General features: G+C 35.9%; 1 protein-coding gene across 1 annotated transcript in view; it reads right to left on the minus strand.

Moving 5' to 3' along the window:
* LOC136836118 (major facilitator superfamily domain-containing protein 6-like) overlaps positions 1 to 24,126 on the minus strand; it is a 158,102-nt gene that overhangs the window by 131,658 nt on the left and 2,318 nt on the right. The window lies entirely within an intron of this gene.

Below are 24,126 nucleotides of genomic sequence, written 5' to 3' on the forward strand. Positions count from 1 at the left end.
CCCATGGAAAATAAAAATTTTGAGATGAGAGCTAACATCAAGTTCCTGACCAAGCTTGATTGGAAACCAGGAAAAATTATTGAAGCTTTGCAACAAGTTTATGGGCATTCTTCTCCATCTAAATCAGTTGTTTATGATTGGATAAAGCGATTTAAGGATGGTCAGGAGGACCTCAAAGACAACCCAAGAGAGGGAAGACCATCGACTGCAAAAAATGAAAGAATTGTGGCTTTGGTGCAGAATCTAGTGGATGAAGATCGTCGGATTACTATCGATATGATAGCTAATGAAACTGGGATCTCCCATGGTTCCGCATTTTCAATTTTAAATGAAAATCTTGGTTTGAGTAAACTTTCAGCACGTTGGGTCCCAAAGCGTTGCGCGAAGACCAACTGCATCAAAAAGCTGAACTTTCTCTTGCAGTTTTAACGAAGATTGAATCAAATGAATCAGAGTTTTTGACCGGATTGTTACTGGAGATGAAACTTGGATCCATCAATATGACCCAGAAAGTTAAATTCAATCAAAGCAATGGTTACCAAGAGGTTCAGCTGCACCAGTGAAGTTCAAAGTGGCGAGATCTGCCCAGAAGGTTATGGCAACAGTGAAGGACAAAAAACAATCACCGGGAACTACTACAAAGGTTTTTGCAAAAACTGAAGACTGCATTGGCTAAAAAACGTCGAGGAAAGTTGCACCGCAGAATTTTGTTCCATCATGATAACGCTCCAGCACATTCATCAAGGGTTGCAAGAGAAGTCCTACGGAAATTTAGGTGGGAAACTCTTCCACATCCTCCTTATAGTCCTGATCTTGCTCCTTCAGATTTTTTTCCTGTTCCCAAAACTCAAGGAACACTTAAGAGAGTCAGTTTGAATCTTTGGATGCTGCTAAACATGCAGTTTCAACATGGTTTAATAGAAAGGCCCCAAATTTCTACAAAGAAGGGTTGCAGAGGTGGAAACAGCGCCTTGAAAAGTGTATAGAGTTAGATGGTAGATATGTAGAAAAATGATGTTTGAATTTCCTTAAATAAAGAGTATATTGAATTTTTCCTGGAACTTTTTGACTTTATATGTATATATATATATATATATATATATATATATATATATATATATATATATATATATATATATATATATATATATATATATATACATATATATACACACAACACACCCACACAAAACTCATTTCATCAAAAACCATTCAACTCAATTCCACATGAGAATTTTGTTCAGGGGCACATTTTTTCTTCTATTGAGATGACATTTTCATTTTCGTCTGCTATCTCCAACACGCGCGTAATCAGAGATTGCCCCAAAACAGCTCACTGAGTCTCATCAGGGTTCTACTCAGAGAAATTTTACGGTTTAATGCGAAGGCTTGATTGACCCACTTAGCCGAAGCGATAAAGCAATCATGATTGCACTATGTCGGTCAAGCAAATACAGACTCGTGTGAATGTGCTACTCTTGTGATATACATATATATATATATATATATATATATATATATATATATATATATATATATATATATAATATTATTTAAAATTTCAAACATATTATATACACACACACACATATATATATATATATATATATACATATACTGTATATATGTATATGTGTATATATATACATATACATATATATAAATATATATATATATATATATATATATATATATATATATATAAAATTTCAAACATATATATACACATACATACATACATACACACACGTATATATCTGCGTGTGTGTGTGTGCGTGAGACAAGAGAATATCTGGAAAAAATCAGACGGACGATGTTGACAAAGCCATGCAATCAGGGAGTGGCACTTTGTCAGGGTAGGCCACAGAATTATTAATGAAATATTCATGGGAGAAAAGAAAGTGAACATAACAGCTGTCAAAAGGAGGGATGAGTCAACAACAGCATCAGAATAAGAAGAAAGACAACGGTGGGTGGAATATTTTTGCGAGATCATGAATAAGAGATACTAAGGGATAATTAGATTCCTACCAGAAGCTGAGGAGGACCTGAATGTGCCCGATGGAAGAAATCACGGGGTTTGACGTAGAATTATTAATAAACAAACTCAGAGATGGAAAACACCAGGTTATGATGGAATCACTGCAGAGATTATTCTAGCTGAAAACTAAATGACACGTTATACTCTGACTAGATTGTTTTGCAGAATATGGAATAAGTACACAGAGGCTAAGGATTGGGAACTGGAAGTCATAGCCAAGGTAACAAAGAAAGGTAACCCTACTTGATGTGTAAGGTTAGAGATATTGCATTTACATAAGTTGTAACGGAAATATTCAGTATGCTTATTCTTAATTGGCTGGAAAAAGAAATTTGAGAATTTTGATAAAATTCTTAGAGATGAACAAGCTGGTTTTACGAAAAGCAGGAGATGCAACGATCAGCTATTTGAGTCGAGACATATTGTGCAGCAGTATCTGAAATATTAGAAATCTCCCCCTGATGTCTTTTCTTAATTCCAAGAAGACATTTGACAGCATCTGCATGCCACTGTTATGGAAGGTCTTGCGTCATCATGGAATTCCCATTAAATATATAAAACTGATTGATTCTATTCATGAACGAAGCAGAGCCAAAGTCAATGTTGATGTAGTCTTATAAAGTTAATTTGCCCTTCTCAGGGATTTTGTAATGAGGAAAAAAAAGTGGTTGGAGACGGAAGATAACATTTGGATTGTGGTATCGACTGAAACTTGACGGCTTAGGATGCGCAGATGATACTGTTTTAATCAGCGAAACACAATATTTATAAAGCTTTCTTAACAGAATGTATAATATATATTAAGACAGGTGGGACTTTAGATAAATCTACGAGAAACGAAAGGGATGGAATACCATTTGACGGAGCAAGAATTAATGAGATGGTCCTTCAAATGTCTGGCAACAATGGCATCCAACACGAGTTCTGAGAGGGAATTTAATGAAAGACTGAAAAAGGCAAATCAAACAAAGGACAGACTGAATATGATTTGGAAATCAAACAGACGGAATTGCATATGAAAATAAGGTGATGCGTGAGCTTACTATGAATTGCATTGGTATGTGGACACGAACAATGGTACGACAATGAAACAATAACTAGAAGGCTTTGCCGATTACCTGAGAATAAACCTTTGAGAAGAATATTAGGAGTCAGATGATGGGACAGTGTTTGAAGTGATACCATAAGGGCAACTACGGAAGCTGAGAGGGCGCTGAAAGGGAGATGATGACGACGAGACGATGACTCTGACATGTCCTTCGCTCCATTTTTGGGCGAGTAGTACGTATTAGTGTCACCTTGGCTCCTGTGGGCACAAGAAGATGTTGAAGACTCAGACCTACTTGGAGATGAGTGGAGATGCGTAGAAGTGAAAACCCGGGAAGGACATGAATGGCGGAATTTCTCAAGGGCCCCTTTCCGTCACACTACTTTGGAAATGATAATGGTGATGAGATATATACTTATATACATAGATACATACATATACTGAATATACATACATAACACATACATACATACATATATATATATATATATATATATATATATATATATATATATATATATATATATATATATATATATTATATATTATTATATATATTATATATATATATATATATATATATATATATATATATATATATATATATATATATATATATATATATATATATATATATATATATGATATTGCGAGTATATCCTAAAATCCATCGCCAACTAGTTAAAAATAATTACGGCAAAAGTGTCAATAAATAAAATCAAACGTAAACAACAAAAAAAACAGAAACATGAATATGATCCTTTACACGAACAAACAGCTCACAAGCATCTTCATATATGATCTAGACCAGACTCTACTGTAAAGAGGCTACCAGAGGAAGTGAACGCGAATAAAAAGAAACAAACACCACAAGAAAGAGGAATACACAGAAAGACAGAGAGAGAGAAGAGCAACGCAAGACGAAACAACCAACAAAAACCTTATTCGACAACCAACAACTGTTGGATCTCCCGGCGACACGCAACCCAACATCAAAGAGTATATACGTTAACGTCCACGAACGCATGCGCGCGCGTAGGCGTGCACAATGATTTGGTTCTTATCGAACCGACACACATTTGGAATGTACTTCGCCCGTCAACGCTTTCCTGAGGAGACATACAGACAGAGATTGGAATATTAATTTCCCGTACTGACAACATTGAGAGAGAGAGAGAGAGAGAGAGAGAGAGAGAGAGAGAGAGAGAGAGAGAGAATACGCCAATCAAAATGCATATCCATGTACATAGGTGGTCTGCGTATTTCCTTATACACCTCAGTGTATACACACGAGAGAGAGAGAGAGAGAGAGAGAGAGAGAGAGAGAGAGAGAGAGAGAGAGAGGGGGTAGGGGGTAACGCCAATCAAAATACATATTCATGAACATACGTGAGAGAGAGACGGAGGAGGGGGGGTTTACGCCAACCAAAACATTCAAGAACATACGTGAGAGAGAGGGGGTTACGCCAATCAAAATACATATTCATGAACATATGTGGTCTGTGTATTTCCGCATACACCTTTAATATTTAAGTATTGAGAGAGAGAGAGAGAGAGAGAGAGAGAGAGAGAGAGAGAGAGAGAGAGAGAGAGAGAGAGAGAGAGAGAGAGTTTACACCAACCAAAATAAATATCCATGCAAATACGTGCCATGGTCTGTGCATTTCCTCATACACATGAGAGAGAGAGAGAGAGAGAGAGAGAGAGAGAGAGAGAGAGGAGCGGCTGCGACATCTGAGAAGAAATATTTTAAGGTTTCTCCAAGTCAAGTGACTCAAGTGCGATCACAACAACCAAACACACAACACACACACACAAGACAGAACGTTTAATAACTTTTACACCTCAATCATTAACATAAGGAAAAATATGATCGCTTTTATAAGCGATGGATTGGCGACTTGGGTTAAATACCTATGCCTTATAATTGAACTAAGCGTTAGGTAAACTTCAAACAAACCTTAGCGGTTCTGTGCAAGTAGCAAGGGGTTACAATGCGGCCCGATAGCCATCGGAGTAAGATTACTCACTTATTAAACAAATGAAAGGAAAAGACACAATGTGACGATGGAAATGTTTTTCCATAAAAAAAACAAGCTTTTATTCTACAAAATAACAAGACTCGTTAAGTCTCCCGAGTATTAAACAGCTGTTCAGCTTGTCAACTAATTTTTCGGCTGGGATTTTCCAGGTAGATTTCTTTTTGAGTTCCTCCTGGCTTCCACTGGCTACAGAAAAATGTATTTTTCATGCCTCAACGCTTCAGATAAAGGAGGGGTTTAGATAACACATGCCATAACAAAATTTAAAAAGGTTCACAAAAAGACTTCCAAAAACAAACCTACCTCATCTTACACAAAATCACATACATTCACATATACTATATATACATACTAAACACACACACACAATATATATACAGTATATATATATTACTCACGCAGATGGCTCACCAACCAACAGGCATCGATGAAATACAAACACTCCTCACCTCTAATCGTAAATTTAATCAAAGAGTCCCACTGAAATACACAACACTCCTCATCTATATATCGTAAGTCCCACTGAAATACAAAACACTCCTCACCTCTATATCGTAAGCAATCAAAGAGTCCCACTGAAATACACAACACTCCTCATCTATATATCGTAAGCAATCAAAGAGTCCCACTGAAATACAAAACACTCCTCACCTCTATATCGTAAGCAATCAAAGAGTCCCACTGAAATACACAACACGCCTCATCTATATATCGTAAGCAATCAAAGAGTCCCACTGAAATACAAAACACTCCTCACCTCTATATCTAAGCAATAGTCCCACTGAAATACACAACACGCCTCATCTATATATCGTAAGCAATCAAAGAGTCACTGAAATCAAGCAATCAAAGAGTCCCACTGAAATACACAACACTCCTCACCTCTATATCGTAAGCAATCAAACGCTTTCATTTTCCCCATTGCTTCCACCTGACTAAACCATTTAAAAGCTCTTTTATCACTTCTTATCACACCTTATATTTCTCAACACTTCAACGATTCTTATTCCATATGTACTAAGCAAATAATAAATTATCTCAACAACTTGACTTCTTTTCCTTTTGGACGCAGTTGGCACCCACATTCCACGTCCATAAAGGAGAACTGGCTTAACAGTCCTTTCATAATTCAGACCATCGCCTATCAACACGATCATCTGTCAACGTCAAAAAACAGCGACCGCCTCCAAATACAAAGATAACGACGTTTATGACCTCTGAAGAGGTCAATCTCAAAGTCCTCATGAATCCCAAATGGAATCCGGATTTAGCTGGAACAACGCCTGGTTCCCAATCTCTATGTAATACGCGTATAGCCGGGATTGGTTGTATCTGACTGTATTGCGCGTATTACTCAGAGAATGAAGTTTGTTACGGGTTATTACTTAATAAAATCTTTACTGGCTGTCACTTTTCTGTAAGAGTAGAGACCAAAGGACCGAGCAACCAGATGCCCGGATCTATCTAAGGCCTCTCAGTTAATTATCATAAATAACAATAAAACACAACAAACATAAAAAGTTAATAAAACAGCTGGGTGGTCAACCCGGTGCCTCTACTTGCACAGACCTGATGGAAGACAGAAAAGGAAAAGAAAGGAGATAGAGATACGCAAATTACTATGCTCGTTAGAAACAGGGACATAAGACAAACAGCCACATTCAAACTACCACACCACAGAACCTTGCAAAACGGTCATAAAGAGCCCGGCGTACGCGGCCAAACGAGGCATGACACACAAACAGAGCGGACGACTTAACCATGGGATTGCAGTGACCTAAGAATAAAAGAAAGTTTAAACAAACTCCAGACAGCTTTGTATGTTAGTGGTGTCATGTCATGGCCTGAGCTCCTTCTGCAAGTGGGCGGACGGTCGCCGATGACTCCTGGTACTAAACATAACTGCGAGAGGGATCGTTTGATTGATTGAGTCAGTCACATAAAATGGCGTCATCCATTGCTGGAGCTCAACGGGAGACAACACCGATACGCCTTGTTTTTTTTTTTTTTTTTTTTTACATATACATGTAAATATTAGTATCCAGGCGTCATTGACGACTGAGTATAATGTATGGTGTTAAAAGTTTATATAAGCATATAAACACGAGCTTCGCTTCATGATTGTATATATTTATGTGCGTACGTATGATTATATATATATATATATATATATATATATATATATATATATATATATATATATATATATATATATATATATGTTGTGTGTGTGTGTGTGTGTGTGTGTGTGTGTGTGTGTGTGTGTACGTGTGTGTTTGTTTTACTTGCACACACATATATACAGTATACATATATATACATATATATACATATATATGTATTATATATATTATATATATATATGTATATATATATATATGTATATATATATATATATATATATATATATATATATATATATATATATATATATATATATATATATATATATATATATATATATATATATATATATATATATATATATATATATTCATGGGCTAAATAGATGTGTAGAGTTCATACACTAAAATTCACAAACATGTGACTCAATTCTTAAAAACAAAAAGTAATATATATATATATATATATATATATATATATATATATATATATATATATATATATATATATATATATATATATATATATATATATATTACATATTATCAGCATGAAGTCGACTAGAGTAAGCAAGCAATTACGTAGTCATAGGACTGGCTCGATTAATAATAATAATAATAATAATAATAACAATAATAATAATAATAATAATAATATGTGCGCATGCGCCTGATCTGATATTTGAAGTCAGACGGCGCCTGTCACCGGGAAGGGAACCACCGCCGCCCACGCCGATCCGTTTCAGAAAAATGATCAGTCGTGCGGCTTCTTCTCAGGCTCGAGAAGGGGGCGGCATCCGATTTGGAAGTTAACGCCTCGCTACATTTCCCCTCTTGGTCCTCCTCTTGGAAGCCAAGGAACCGGAAAGGGTAGACGACTGGGGATATCTTGTGTCGGAGTTTCTTTGAGGGCATATTGGAGGTGATTTTTATGAAGATATTTTCCTTTTGCTTTATTTTTCTGATCATCCATTTTTTTCCAACGTTCAAATTCCATTGGTACTGACTTGTCTCTTTCTTCAGGCCTAAGGGCATTCAATTCAGTGGAAAATTGGTATACGAGTTAAAACAATGTGGGTCTGTGTGTGTAAGTATATGTATATGTATGTGTGTATGTATATATATATATATATATATATATATATATATATATATATATATATATATATATATATATATATATATATATATATATATATATATATATATATATATATATATATATATATATATTATATATATGTAAAAAACCAGAAGGCGTAGAAAGACAGCATGAGACATAATTCACTTTATTCTTACAGCGACGTATCGAGACCAATGTCTCATCATCCAGGCTAAAATGAAAGATAAAAAACTGATAAGCAATACAGCATAACAATTTATTTTTTGTTGACACGCGAAACATATTGAATAAAGCAAGGCAAAGTAAGGTACAACGTTTGCAAAAATAATATAAATTATAATAAGGATTTCAAGATATTATTATCAAGTCCATATGAGCACCACCTTCCAATATTAAAATCTATAGCAATAAAGAAACCAGTTCCCACCTTAAACAACCACTTCATTGTTCCCTTGTACACAGCTTAAGCCACGCCCTTGTTGTTTACTTTCGGTGCATTTTTCATACAGCAACTGAACTCCGTTGAGACAAGTTGTCTTTTTAACAACTCTTAGTTTTAATTGTGTTTCTTTTCTTGTAGCGTAATTTTTATTTCAATGTTGCATCTTACTTTGCCTTGCTTTATTCAATGTGTTTTGCGTGTCAACAAAAAATATTTTGTTATGTTATTGTACTGCTTATCAGTTTTTTATCTTTCACTTTAGCCTGGATGAGGAGACATTGGTCTTGAAACGTCGCTGTAAGAATAAAGTGAATTATGTCTCAAGCTGTCTTCTTCTGCGCCTTCTGGTTTTGTACTGCTGAGGGATAGCCTTACCGTCATGTTGAATTATTTGTATGTATGTATGTATATATGTATATATGTATGTATGTATGTATATATGTATGTATGTATATATATATATATATATATATATATATATATATATATATATATATATATATATATATATATATATATATATATATATATATATATATACTGTATATATTATATATACCGGACGAAGCCTGTCTACTCGACTCAAGATCAAATTTCCTGTCATTCGAAACCGGCAAAGTCCACAGCAACCGAATCAATCTGGCAAAATCTTTTCCTCCGTCTGTTACCATAACGATCTGAGACGAGCAACTGTTCTGTACAACTTATAAAAATGCCATGAATAATAATTCAGTTCCACATCACCTTACGCGGTTCGTCAGCTGGCGACATCTTCTGAAAGGTGAGTCTAAAATATGAAAGCCTGGTCTCTATGCAACCCATAGATCAAAGAACCACTCTGGTTTGGACTGTCAGTAATGCAAAGATAGTTGAATAAATAACGAAATTAGGTATACGTTCTTCTCTCTCTCTCTCTCTGAGCAAGTCTTTTCAGGATGAGGCTCCCAGCCCCATGCCCTTCTCCACTCTGACAGGGACTGACCACAGTCGACTTATTCTCATGTGCACAGTTCGCCACTTGAGTAAACAGAAGCATGGGCTTAAATCGTTCTGCCTCGCGTAGGAATCGAACCACGGCCCTCTCGTCGGCGAGACGAGCATCAAAACTAATAAATTATGAAGATGATTATCATTATGTATATATAACCTATATATATTTAAATATATTTATATATATAAAAGTATGCTTGTGAGTCTTTGTGTTGAGAGAGAGAGAGAGAGAGAGAGAGAGAGAGAGAGAGAGAGAGAGAGAGAGAGAGAGAGAGAGAGAAAGGTCCAACCCTAAACGATATGCGATATTACGCAAGCAGTACCGAAAGCGTACTCAGTGGACGGTTCCTGTTTAAAATAACAGGGTATCAACTCGGTGAGAGAGAGAGAGAGAGAGAGAGAGAGAGAGAGAGAGAGAGAGAGAGAGAGAGAGAGAGAGAGAGAGAGAGAGAGAGAAAATATATGGCTCTTGCTTTTTAACTGCACAAACATTAGTAGGCATAATAACTGTCATGAGAACTGTACTTCCAAACAAGAGCCATCGAGGCAGAGAATTACGAGGAAATTACGTAATTCTGCGATCAGACTGTGTCACTTCTTTCCGAAAGTACCCTGGAGCTTTCCTGGGTACAGAAACCATATCCTTAGGATGGGTCCACGGAGCCCTTTAGGAGCCGCTCCATGAGAATTTCTCCCTGTCCTCACCTAATTTTCTCTGCTTTTCTCTTCTGACTTTCTTTTAACGCCGCCATTTCTACAAGTGAGAAATCAATAAGGATCAGCGTCCTCATCACACCATCTATACATATAACAAGGTATCAAGTGTTCATTAGGAACAAGTGAGCTTAAAAGAAAAATGTCAATACAAGACCATATTAAAAGAAAAGCAATTAAACCAAGAACACACACATAGTATATATATATTTATATATATACATACATACATATATATATATATATATATATATATACTATATATACATACAGACATACATATATACACATATACAATTATAAAAACCACAATGCCTTCTCGAATTTTTTACATTTTTGCATTTGGATATAAGGCTTTGCAGTGACAAGCGTATCCAACAAGTGTGAAGAATTCGAGAAGTTAAGAGGGCACTGTGGATTCTATTCTATTATATATTATATATATATATATATATATATATATATATATATATATATATATATATATATATATATATATATATATATATATATATATATATATATATATATATATATATATATATATATATATATATATATATATATATATATATCTCGCCGCAGTCCAGCTCTGGGCCGATATTTCTCACCTCTGGCCTCGATATAGGTGAACAGAAGTAACGTAATGTCCCATGGGTGGGAACTTACCGCTCGACTCTCTCTTATATTACCGATATTTATGACCATGTGGATACAGTACATTTATTAAATGCATAAGAAAGGTATTCTCATTACTATATCTGCAATGACATTTCTAAATTTCAATGAATCATCGTAAATGTGGCAACACGACAGGATCTGCCCCGCCCATTATGGGGGTAGTGCCGTCAGTGCAACTCGCGTGATGCACTGTAGGCATTGCTGAAGGGTGCTTGAAGTGTTCCTTCGGCCCCTATCTCCATCCATTTTATAGCTTTTTATTTTACTTCCATTTTTGCTTCATTTCTTCAGTCTTGCTGTCCAACCTCTCAAACTATTCTGCGTTCAACTGTGGTTTTCTTCCAGATCAACTTTAGATCCACGTACTTCATCTCCTTTATTTTTTGGATCTCTATCTTGCTGTCCAACCACTCCAACTCCCTCTTTTTACTGTCTGAAGTGCTAAATGGCCGGAAATGCCTCGGTCCTTGGCTTAACAGCCTCAATTTCATAAAATCCAACAACAGAATCTGCTGTTCCTTGACTTTATTTACTACATTCATGAGTACAAAGATTTGTACGACCACTTCTGTTTGCGCATGCGCTTGCCCGAGATTGCCTTCTTTTACTTTAAATATAATAACGAACTTTTATCTTATACACAAAAGCAAAATTCCAGTTAAATAACATACCATGTACTCTATATACATATATACAGACAGTAAGTATCTATAGAAAAGTTTATAGAATAATTACGCTTCATTTACATTTATTCACCAGTAATACAGCAACCACTTGCTTTACGTAATTACCAATTGTGCAAACAAACGTACACAGAATATGTATGCATCCTCTAAACACTCAATTAGGCACACAAGCATGCATATTACTATTCATACAGCCAAAGAGTAGGCACAGACATACATACATACAACATATACATACATGCATACAAAATGTCAGTATTCCCTCATTTCCGTTACAAAACAGACATACAAACTTCCATGCAATACACAAAAGGTATTCTGTTACACACCCAGTATACATACATACAAATATACATCCCTCAAACGGCTCAAGACCACAAGACGAAAATCTGTCCAAAGTGTTTTGCTTAAACGATGGACATTGAACTCCTTGAAGCAAGTGGCCTGGTTGCCTTCCCTCGTCTGTCCATACGAGAGAGAGAGAGAGAGAGAGAGAGAGAGAGAGAGAGAGAGAGAGAGAGAATTATTTAGGCCAAGAGGCGAGCGCTGGGACCTATGAGGTCAATCAGCGCTGAAAAAGAAACTGACACTAAGAAGGTTTTAAAGGTGTAACATGAGGGAAACCTCGCAGTTGCATTAGGAAACAATTTTTAGAGGGGATGGAAAGTAAGATGGAAGAAAGAGAATATGAACGGAGGTGCAATAAAAGAAATGAGAGAGGTTGCAGCTAAGGGCCCTTTGAGGAGAGAGAGAGAGAGAGAGAGAGAGAGAGAGAGAGAGAGAACAAAACATGCACGTCTACGCAGAATGAACTTGACAGAGAAAGATAAGTTACTATTGTATGAAATGGAGTAGAAAAGAAAACGGCATCTGAGCAGGGTGGAAGGTTTTCACTTTATTTAAAGTCCATCTGTGACTGTCGAGGTTACTTGAATATCCTGAGGATGGCTTAAAGCCCGTGCGTGAGGAATTATACCTCGTCAAGTTCCTCCTGTGTAGATGGTATACATTTGAAAAGGTTCTGAACACTTACACCAGCTCTCTCTCTCTCTCTCTCTCTCTCTCTCTCTCTCTCTCTCTCTCTCTCTCTCTCTCTCTCTCTCAATGTTTAAATATTAAAGGTGTTTGCGGAAATACACAGACGACATATGTTCATGAATATGTATTTTGATTTGCGTAACCCCTCCCCCCTCCCCCTCTCACGTATGTTCATGAATGTATTTTGGTTGGTGTAAACACCCACCCCCCACAACCCCGTCTCTCTCACGTATGTTCATGAATATGTATTTTGATTGGCGTTACCCGCCCCAACCCCACCCACCTCTCTCTCTCTCTCTCTCTCTCTCTCTCTCTCTCTCTCTCTCTCTCTCTCTCTCTCTTTCTTTCCATCCCAGTCGATTAACAATCACGTACCAAATTCATTGCTTATACTGACAGAAGCATATCAAATTTTCCAGCATCGTCTTCCTACGTTCGGTTTGGGGAACAGACTCTGATCACTCAGGTTGTAAGCTCGAAGCATTACCACATGTTTTGAGAGAGAGAGAGAGAGAGAGAGAGAGAGAGAGAGAGAGAGAGAGAGAGAGAGAGAGAGAGAGAGAGAGAATTTTTTAGTTTCATTACCTACAAATAATCAAGATAATTAAAACCTACCTCATGTCAAATTGTCACGCCAGGAAAAAAACCAAGTAATTAAATAATCAAGAACGTCAAAATTAATCAATACTGTGAAAACTGAGAATTGCAAAGCAGAAAACCTACGTCAAACTAAAGTGTGAACAACCAATAAATAAAAGGTTAATTTTCAAGGTGATAAGACTTGCTGAATGATGTCATGCTGACGTCACCAAGCAACGTAAGTGGCTGGTGCTTTCAAAGAATCTAATGCAACTTCATGACTTTCCAAGAGCATACCCGAAAGGAATCTCGGAGAGGGGACGTCTAGACGCTTGTCTGAAGGAAATGGAAATTAATACGAGTGGTGGAACAGTAGATAATACTTTTAAACTCTGTTTACCTTGAGTAAACTATTGTAATGAAAGGAGATCTGAAAATGACATCAGCAGAAGAGGTAATTGAAATACGAGAAATGAAGAGGATTTTGAAAAAGCAAAAAAAAAAAATTATTACAATAAAGAAAAATCTTATTTCTTCCACCATGCAAGATTAGACAGCAACAGTAAATACATCTATAAATAAATAAGAACAAGTGAATTATAAAGCACCATTCCAATCTTGAACAAAATTTCTTCTAAATGTTTCGGATACCAATAATAATTCTAATAATTCTTGAAATATTAAACATGAGAGAGAGAGAGAGAGAGAGAGAGAGAGAGAGAGAGAGAGAGAGAGAGAGAGAGGGGAGTGAGGTTAATGTCTCTTTCAAGCAATTTCCTGGTCGTCTTCTCCTACTTTTTCTTCCACCACCTCCTTACTCCTCACCACCACCTCCTCCTCCTCCTCCTCCTCCTCCTCCTCCTCCTCTCTTCAGAAGGAGAAAGAAGAAGAGAAGACTAAAGTGTCTTCTGGTCACCAGTTATTTCCCACCCAATACAGAATGATTTACTGCCACGCGAGGGCATTTTTGGCAGGTACGCTCGACCACATAATGCCCAATTTTACGTTCGGGGCAACTCCAGGCACAAACGAATGAGGTATTGAGGCTCGCAGAGAGTGGACGAAAATACAAACATGCTTCAGTAAAAACATAAACAATAATAAATAAAAATTAATGCTGAACAGATAGAGATGATACATGGGGTAAACAATCGCTACAGGGACTCCAGATAATGGAGCACAATGTAAACATGAAAATAAACATCATAAATAATTAGAATAAGTACTCCAGCTTTTATGCTGTTATATACACACAGGCCCAAGTATATATATATATATATATATATATATATATATATATATATATATATATATATATATATAGATAGATAGATAGATATATAATAGATATATATATATATATATATATATATATATATATATATATATATATATATATATATATATATATATATATATATATATATATATATATATAGATATATATATATATATATATATATATATATAGATATATATATATATATATATATATATATATATATATATACATATATATACATATATACATTATACATACATACATACAAGGTTCACTGAAGTTTTTAAAATATACAAAAATTGCTGCTGGGCTGCCCCGTTTATTTACTTCTTTGCTGATTGCTGTTCCAGCTATTAACCTATGGCTATCATTAAGGACATGCTTAATTTACAATGGAGCTGCATTCCAAAATATAGGCGAGTATTGCTAAAACATTAAAAACTAAAAATATGCATCCAAAACATTCATTTGTAAAGTTCCCCCTGCAGAAAATCTGAAAATGATCAAAGACTGCTGTGTGATGTTCACCGCTCCAGCAATTATCAGCCACCCGTAATTATCCTGTTGGTGACCATTCTAAATACCTATAACAAGAACTGCCTAAATAGGCTTTTTGTCATGAACATTCACTAATCGCTTATGTATGGCCCCTTTACTCTGATGGGATTGTCACCAGAAGGCCAACGTAAATTACATCAAGGAGGAGCTTGCCTGCCTCCCTGAACATTTGAAATTGTATATTACACAAGTCTGAGACTCCTTGGGTGCCCTGGTGGTGGTGCTCTTCTCCACTAGCAGAGCCGCTGCTAAGCTACGGTGGCTGAAGATTATCAGTGATAGAATAGAATAGAATATAGAATTTAGGCCAAAGGCCAAGCGCTGGGACCTATGAGGTCGTTCAGCGCTGAAACGGAAATTGACAGTAAGAAGGTTTGAAAGATGTAACTGGAGAAATACCTCGCAGTTGCACTTTGAAACAACCAGAGAGGGTGGAAAGCCAGATGAAAGGAAGAGAATATGAACGGAGGTACAGGAAAAGGAATTAAAAAAGTTGCAACTATGGGCCGAAGGGACGCTGCAAAGGCCCTTAAGTAATGCCTACAGTGTACTTTGTGAGGCGATTGTCATTGATAATCAGTTTACCACACAGGTGACGATTTTCTAAAGAACATCTCATTCCTGTCTATAAGGTATGTCGTAGTTGAATTTGAGATAGTTGTAGCTTTGCTGTTTGTGAGTGAGTCTGTTTTTGGTCTGTGTGTGGCACACTTCTATCTTCTTAATCACGTCATCTACTATGTCACTAAGGAGTCTGCTGTCTGTCAATATCTGTCACCCAGTTCTGCATGGAGGGCTTTCCAAGTACTGCAGTTGGGAGAAGGCCCTCCTGATGTAGGTGCTGATGACAGATCTCTAGTAAGAGTCTGGATACTCCCTCCCTGTATTACGGAAGCGGTCAACATCGTACATTTTGCGCAGGATGATGCGGCATATGAGACTCTCGCCTGAAGAGCACCTTTAGCAGCTCCAGCCTCGCTGAGTGCACTGCACACGTCTTCACTAGACGTGTGCGATGGGGTTTGTTTTTTCTCAACTTGGACACCAAGGCAAGGAAAATCTTGTCCTCACTGGGTTCACCTGTAAAGTTGAGAACTAAACTTTTAAGGTGTCCACCAGCCTCTCTGGTTCACTGCCTGTTTTAAAGGTAATGAAGATATCCAGCATGGCTTCTAGTAGATGGTGAAGGTCTTGTTTTTCCCAGCTGCCTTGCGCATTTTGTTAAGAGTACTGCAAGGGGTGATCCCATTGCTACTACAACCACTTACCAAAAAAGTTCTCTGCATGGGAAGAAAGGGGCCTCCATTGTGCGTGACATCAGCATCTCCTTCAGCAGTTTTTCAGGAACTGGGAGAGGGGTCCCTTCCAGATTTGTAGACAATGTAAGATAATTTAAACGGTCTCCTGTATAGTACTGGAGCACTGGTAAATGCACTGCCTTGGGAGCTATGTCTTCATCAAGTTTGATGGTTTTCAGGATGACCATGAATTTGACATAAAGCTTCACCCTGCTGGTATATAGGGGATCATGATGTTTGGAATTTTAGCCACCTTATATGCCTGGAATGTCATGGAAAAGAACGGATCTGAGTTGGTTGCCAGGTTTGTTGGTCTTGACAGACCCACAGCAGTATTCAAGACTATAATAACCCAACACCTTTGATAATTCGACATAATGCTGTCAGCCATTTACCACGTTTACCATATTGATCGTTTTTTTCTTCAATGGGTCCTCGTTAAGTCTCTTGAACTTCAGTGTGATTCAAGACATTACCCATTTCTCCTCAGATGGTATACACAGCAAATTTATCACCCTTCCTGAGGAATATATATCTTCTAGCTCTATATTGCCAAAGGGATTTTTCTATCTTCCCTTTTACTCACATCAGGCCCAGTCCTCACTTGCGTATCGTTTTCACTTCTGGATATCTACATTTTCATCAATTTCGACAAACGCTTATCTCCACATCATCTCCATCATACTCTGGGAGGACAATTCCCGATCTTCTTTGTTTAATTCCTAAATCTAATGTCTGTAAGTAGAAGTTTTGACCTATAATCCTTAGCATCTTTTTTTTTAGGGGGGTGGGGGATTGAATGCAAAAGCAGATCCAGTTCATTGCCCAAAAGATGAAGGGAGGCCACCATCACCCATGCAATGTCCTAGAAGTGTGGACACAATGCGGGGGAGCTACAAAAGGCTCTCGTTCCTCCAATGACATGGATCAGCGGATGACCAAACATAATTTACTCAAGCCACTGCTCTGCTGAACTGCTTCATGCCTGTTGCCGAGGTGCACCATCATCGTCTATTATGTGAATCATCTTGAAAGACCCAGCAATGGTAGCACCTTCAACCTGCAGCAGGCATACCAATGGTAAATCTTTTATGGAAGTGAATACAGATAAATCTCACCTCTACTACCGGAAGTCGCACCTCCCTTAAAGGCCCCCTAACCAATGCCTTAAAATGCTTCAAGAAGTCTATTATCTCTTGCCGTATTCCCCTTTTTGTTTATATATATATATATATATATATATATATATATATATATATATATATATATATATATATACAGTATATATGTGTGTGTGTGTGTAATGGTGCAAAACATTATATAATGTATATATTTATGCAAACATTATATATATATATATATATATATATATATATATATATATATATATATTGTAAAAAATGAAATAATTTTTATAAGACAATTCTTTTAACCTTGTGACAATTATATTAAAATTACTATTACTTGGATAACTCTAACGTATCCATGTTACCTGATCAAAGATAATTAGTTCTCTTAAAAGCGTGCTATTACCGACCTTGCATAAAAAGTCAAGGTTACGTGCGTTCAGTCTTCAAGAATCAAAGGTAAGTCTCAAGTAACAATGCGTGGGGTTAAACTCAAGAGTCTGTTTATCATTTGCTTGTTCCTTTGAGGCAGTGAATTCCATTTACTGTTTGATGGATACAACTTTTGTTTGTCTTTTGGGAAAAAAAAGAAAAAAAAGGCAGAGTAAAATCAGTGAATTCCATATTCTGCTTGACAGATACAGCAATTTGTCTGACGTTTGGGAAAAAGAGAAGAAAAAGGCTCATTAAAATCAGTGAATTCCATATTCTGTTTGAAAGATACAGCAATTTGTCTGTTTGGAAAAAAAAAAGAAAAGAAAAAAGGCACATTAAAAAAGTGAATTCCATATTCTGTTTGACAGATACAGCAACTTGTCTGTCGTTTGGAAAACGAGAAAAAAAGGACACAGTAAAATCCTTGTGTGTTTGTCTGAAAGATAATTTCTCCGGGACGAAATATCTGGTTCCCTGGTAACGATATCTTCACCCCACAAGGTGAGGTTGACCTTGCTCTCTTGTTGGCAATGAGTACCTCTGTTTCGAACTCCTTTGCTTCAGGGTGGGGTTTACTGAAATAGTGGCACTAAGTCCAAATTTGGAAATACTTCTGTGCCTCCGTCAGAGAGACAGATTCTCATTTTCGCGTGTCAGTTTTTACATCTGACATGCATAATTTTAATATATATATATATATATATATATATATATATATATATAATATTATATATATATATATATATATTATATATATTTTATATATTTTAAATATAAATACTATATATATATATATATATATATATATATATATATATATATATATATATATATATAAACATTATATATACACATTATATATATATATATATATATATATATATATATATAAATATAATATAGTATTGAATATATATATATATATATATTACGATAACGTTACGTATATATATAATAAATATATATATATTATATTATATAATATATATATATTTATTATATATATACGTAATATATATATTATATATATATAATATATATATATTTATTATATATATACGTAACGTGAATCGTGAATGTGCGTGCAGTGCATTCATTCAATACTGTGGCTTTGAGCATGCAATATACAGGTGTGGATACAGTAAAAGTAAAAAGCAAGCACGCAGGACAGACAAGCACAAACTGGTGTCACTTCTAAAGCAATGAGCGCCGATGAAGCCTTATTTATGAGAGAGAGAGAGAGAGAGAGAGAGAGAGAGAGAGAGAGAGAGAGAACGTGCGCATTCACACACATCCCCTTGAACAAGCAACAACGAACCACCGGCCGTATTTCTTCAAAGGCGAGAGGGCATTGACCTTTCCGGGCCATTCGTCTGATATTGATTGGTGAGCGTGCGTTTAATTGCTCTGCTTCTTTTTTTTCTTCTTCTTTCTCTTTTTATCCTCTTTAAGCCGTCATTAGTCTAAATCGGTCCTTTCATTCTGCTTCTGAAGTTAAGTAAGGGGATCTGGTGAGACCAGCGCTCTGTTGTTTCTTATAAATAATTCTTTGAATTTCTTCGCTCATTCATTCAGACGTGAATTGGTGTTGGTGAGCGCTTATCATTACCCGTCCGCCGGCATATTTGTGGTGCTTCGTACTCAGGTAGGTCATCCGCCCGTTCTGATTGGTACTGCTTGAGCACATATTACTTCGTGATTGCTCCTTCTCCATGCTTTATTTCCTTTTCTCCGTTTCGTTCCCTTTCCTCTCCACACGGGCATTCTACTTTGTGTTTTCCAAGTTAAAGGCATCTTGCCTTCAACTACAAGTACAAGTACATTTCCATAAATTACGGAAGCAATTATTATGGTACGCAGCCCGAAAAGAGATTACGCTATTATGCTGTTTAAACTTTTATTGCTGTTATTTTTCGCTTTTATGGTGTTTTAACTTTTATTACTGTTATTATTCGTTTTTATGATGTTTAAACTTTTATTACTACCATTATCAATCAAGATAAAGATAAGGTGTAAATATTCGTACCGAAAAGTCATAAGACACCTTTAACTTAAAGAGCAAATTTTCACTTCATAAAGAAAAATTGAATAAAGAAATAAAATACATAAAGATAATGCATAAATATAAAACACACAGATCCTCAAACGGCAATACAAACCTTTAAAGTAGTATTATATCGGGTTCTCTTCAAACCCCGAACATCGGCAACGATTTCTGGGTTACATTTCCGAAGCAAACGTCGATTAGTACAGCAAGTGCGTTCTCGCAAGTCTGGTCTCTGACGCTTCCCAGATCTCCAGATCTTGGATGCAGAGTACGCCTTCATGTGTGTAAGACCGGACTGTCGATTTAAGAGTACAAGCGCTCTCTCTCTCTCTCTCTCTCTCTCTCTCTCTCTCTCTCTCTCTCAGTAAGATTATGGAATGAGTGATGATTGTGTACTAAACATTAAACAAACTCAAATTGCGCGTGCACATATGCAAACAATGTATGTATACAATATATATGCACACAAATATATATGCACATATATACATATATATACTCATATATTATATATATAACATATAAATATATAATGTATATCACTTATACACAATGGAATTTTTATATATAAAACCGCAACTTCTAGGCCATAAATATCCAGTAATATCGAATTCAGTACACTATGAGAATGGTTACCGTCAATGAGAGTCGTCGGTATGCTCTGTCGGGTGTTCCAGGTGCCAAATAGCTTATCAATCATAATTCCCCTTTCGTGATATTCCCGAGGCAGAGAGAACTGGATGTTAAACGACATTTGGCCTAATGTTTGTGAATATAAAAAATGGCACGGCGTATGCGATAAATGTATTACATATATTATATATAATATATATATATATATATATATATATATATATATATATATATATATATATATATATATATATATATATATATATATATATATATATATATATATATATATAAAATATATTTACAGTATATAAGCATTAAGTTACAAATGTCCTTTGATATCCAATTCGCTCTGCCTCGGAAATAATATATTTTCATATATTATATGTTACCCGAAGGGAAATTTTTGTAGTTGATAATAAGTTCGTCGTCTCGTGGGCTCGAACCACGAAAGACAAGAACTCAGGACTACAGTGACGCATATTAAACCATGGCCGTGTGGTTTAATGCGCATCACTGTAGTCCTGAGTTCTTTTCTTCTTTGGTTCGAGCCCACGTGACGACGAACTTATTATCAACTACAAAAATTCTCCGGGTAACATATATGAAAATATATTATTTCCGAGGTAGAGCAAACTGGATATTAAACGACATTTGTAGCTTAATGCTTGTATATGAATCACGGTGATGTGATAAAATTCATTTATACAATATATATAAAATGTATATACATATATATATATAAAATATAAATATAAATCTATATATATATATATATAAATATATATATTTAACTGCTTGCACGCATGTGTGCGTTTGTGTAATAGCCAAGGACCTTGGTAACAGCAGTAACAAAATACGGATATTCGAGCAATTTGACATACCGGAAAAACTCTCTTCAGCTATAACAGCACACCGAAAAGGGTCGACCTTCGAATCGTTGCTCAAAAAACCTGAATGAAATAATGTGACCGGGCTCATTTACACACACGAAAGTGGCGTAAGAGAGCACGGACGCTCCTCCGCAATGAGATACAATTACCGAATTCAAAGACACTAATCGGCAGGACTAATCGATTCAGTACTTGGGTCACACTGACGGCCATAATAACCATCTAGAATTTCAGTTCGCCTCTTCTCCACGTTCACTCCGTGACGACTGTTCCATCTTCCTCCACGGCTAAGATTCGGAATTTTCTTACCATCTTCTTCTTCTTCTTGCCCTTATCCTTGAACTTAGCGTCTAAAAAGTTTTCATGACACTGACAGCTAAGTTTTACTATAACGGTATCACTTTTTTACAAACATATTAACATGATTATAATTTGTATCGTCAGGAGAACCACGTCCCGGCGAGAAAGAGAGGACATTATTATTATTATTATTATTATGGCTCTTGTTGTTGTTGTTGTTGTTGTTGTTGTTTTGCTATTGTTGTTTACAGCATACTTATTTTTATGGAACAAGACATAAGGGCAAAAATCCTGCCAAGCAAACTTCTACGCAACACAATATCCATTTACGAAATAAAGAAATTAAAGATGAAAACGTAACTAAATAATAATTGAAATACAAATAAAAACAATAAAAGAAATAAACAAATAAATAACAGTTAATCAGAAAAAAATACATGATTTCATAAACATGGCACATCCCGGCACTATCGCACCCTTTCCAGACCTCTCCCACCTCAAGAGTGCCACCATCCGCTACAGAGCCCTTTGAAAACGGCAGCCCACCTACCTACTCGCTCGGCCTCAACAAAGACCTCCATGTACAGCACCACCGGCAGCAGATGGAGTTGGCGTTGCATGCGAAGGTCAAACCCTAACACGGGACATTAAACCTATTTCCAACCTATTATATATGCGGGAACATCTGGGTCTGGCGGGCTGCTGCATCTGATGTAAGGCAAGTCGGCGTGGCAACACAGATCAGACATCTCTGTCCTGTCTGTTCAACGGATCATCACCATCCTTCGGTTACTACAAATTACGACCGGGTTTTCTTGTCAACAGAGCGCTTTTAATTTTCATCTGTTTTTTTCGTAACTATTCACTTCGATGTTTTTAAACTTTAGTTTGTTTTTTTCGAAACTTTTCACTTCGTTGCTTGCTTCAGTGCTATGGTCAGACTCAGAAGGACAATCAAGCAGGTTCTCGAAAGCTCTCGTTTAGTATATATATTTCTCACATATATTTACATTTACACTATCGTGGATATTATTATTATTATTATTATTATTATTATTATTATTATTAGTATTATTATTATTATTATTATTATTTTATTATTATTATTATTATTATTATTATTATTATTGTAGTAGTAGTAGTCCAAAAATCCCAAAATAATATTTATTCAAATGTTACACTTTGCACAACTTAACTTCTCTTGCACATGATTATACTGTCCTTACATACCGTACATATAAAATTATGGGTATTTTACCTATTTTGTAATTATCCTAAAATTATGGTATTTATTATTATTAGTACTGATAAATGGTGTATCCATCACAATACTCTCATCATATCATCATTTTTCATACCCACATATCTCTGTCCAAAGGAATAATAAGTTCCCAGAGAACGCAGGGCCATTGTGAACAGCGAGAACCAGACCGAAAGAGGAGGAAGTGTGATCTTCAAAAGGCCTTGGGATCAGTATAAAAGACCAGTCTCCAAGCCAGCTCTGCCTCTTGCAATCAAGGTAAAGAGATGGAAATAGCTCAGAACTCCAACAACAGGCTTCTCTACTAAAGATCGCGACAAAAACTCCTAGATTGAGTCGTACTATGGAGGTCCCGGTGACCATAAAACATCGCTTCTGAAAAAAAGAAAGAAGAAGCAACAAAACCCTTGAAATACAAGACTGGTACAACCGTCAGCTTTGAATAACTGCAGATGCAAGCTTGCTAAAACCGTCCCTTCTGAAAACTTTTCAAAATAGTCTATCAATACTACTGTCACTTTTGAAGCAATACAGCAAATCAAAACTGTCAATTTTGACAGTTTTGAAACAATAAAGCATATCAAAACTGACACTTCTGAAACACATTAAATGTAAGTCTATTAAAAATGTATCGTTGGAAAAATTCAAAATACAAGATTTTGAGTGAAAAACATGAGGACGGTAAAACCGTTGTTTACCTTCGAAAAATTGGAACACACGACTGATAACACAATCTCTTATCAAAATGTGAAATACGAGTCGTTCAAAGCAATACTTTCAGTATA

Source organism: Macrobrachium rosenbergii, chromosome 56, assembly GCF_040412425.1.
Source record: "Macrobrachium rosenbergii isolate ZJJX-2024 chromosome 56, ASM4041242v1, whole genome shotgun sequence".
In the NCBI taxonomy this organism is placed as follows: domain Eukaryota; kingdom Metazoa; phylum Arthropoda; class Malacostraca; order Decapoda; family Palaemonidae; genus Macrobrachium; species Macrobrachium rosenbergii.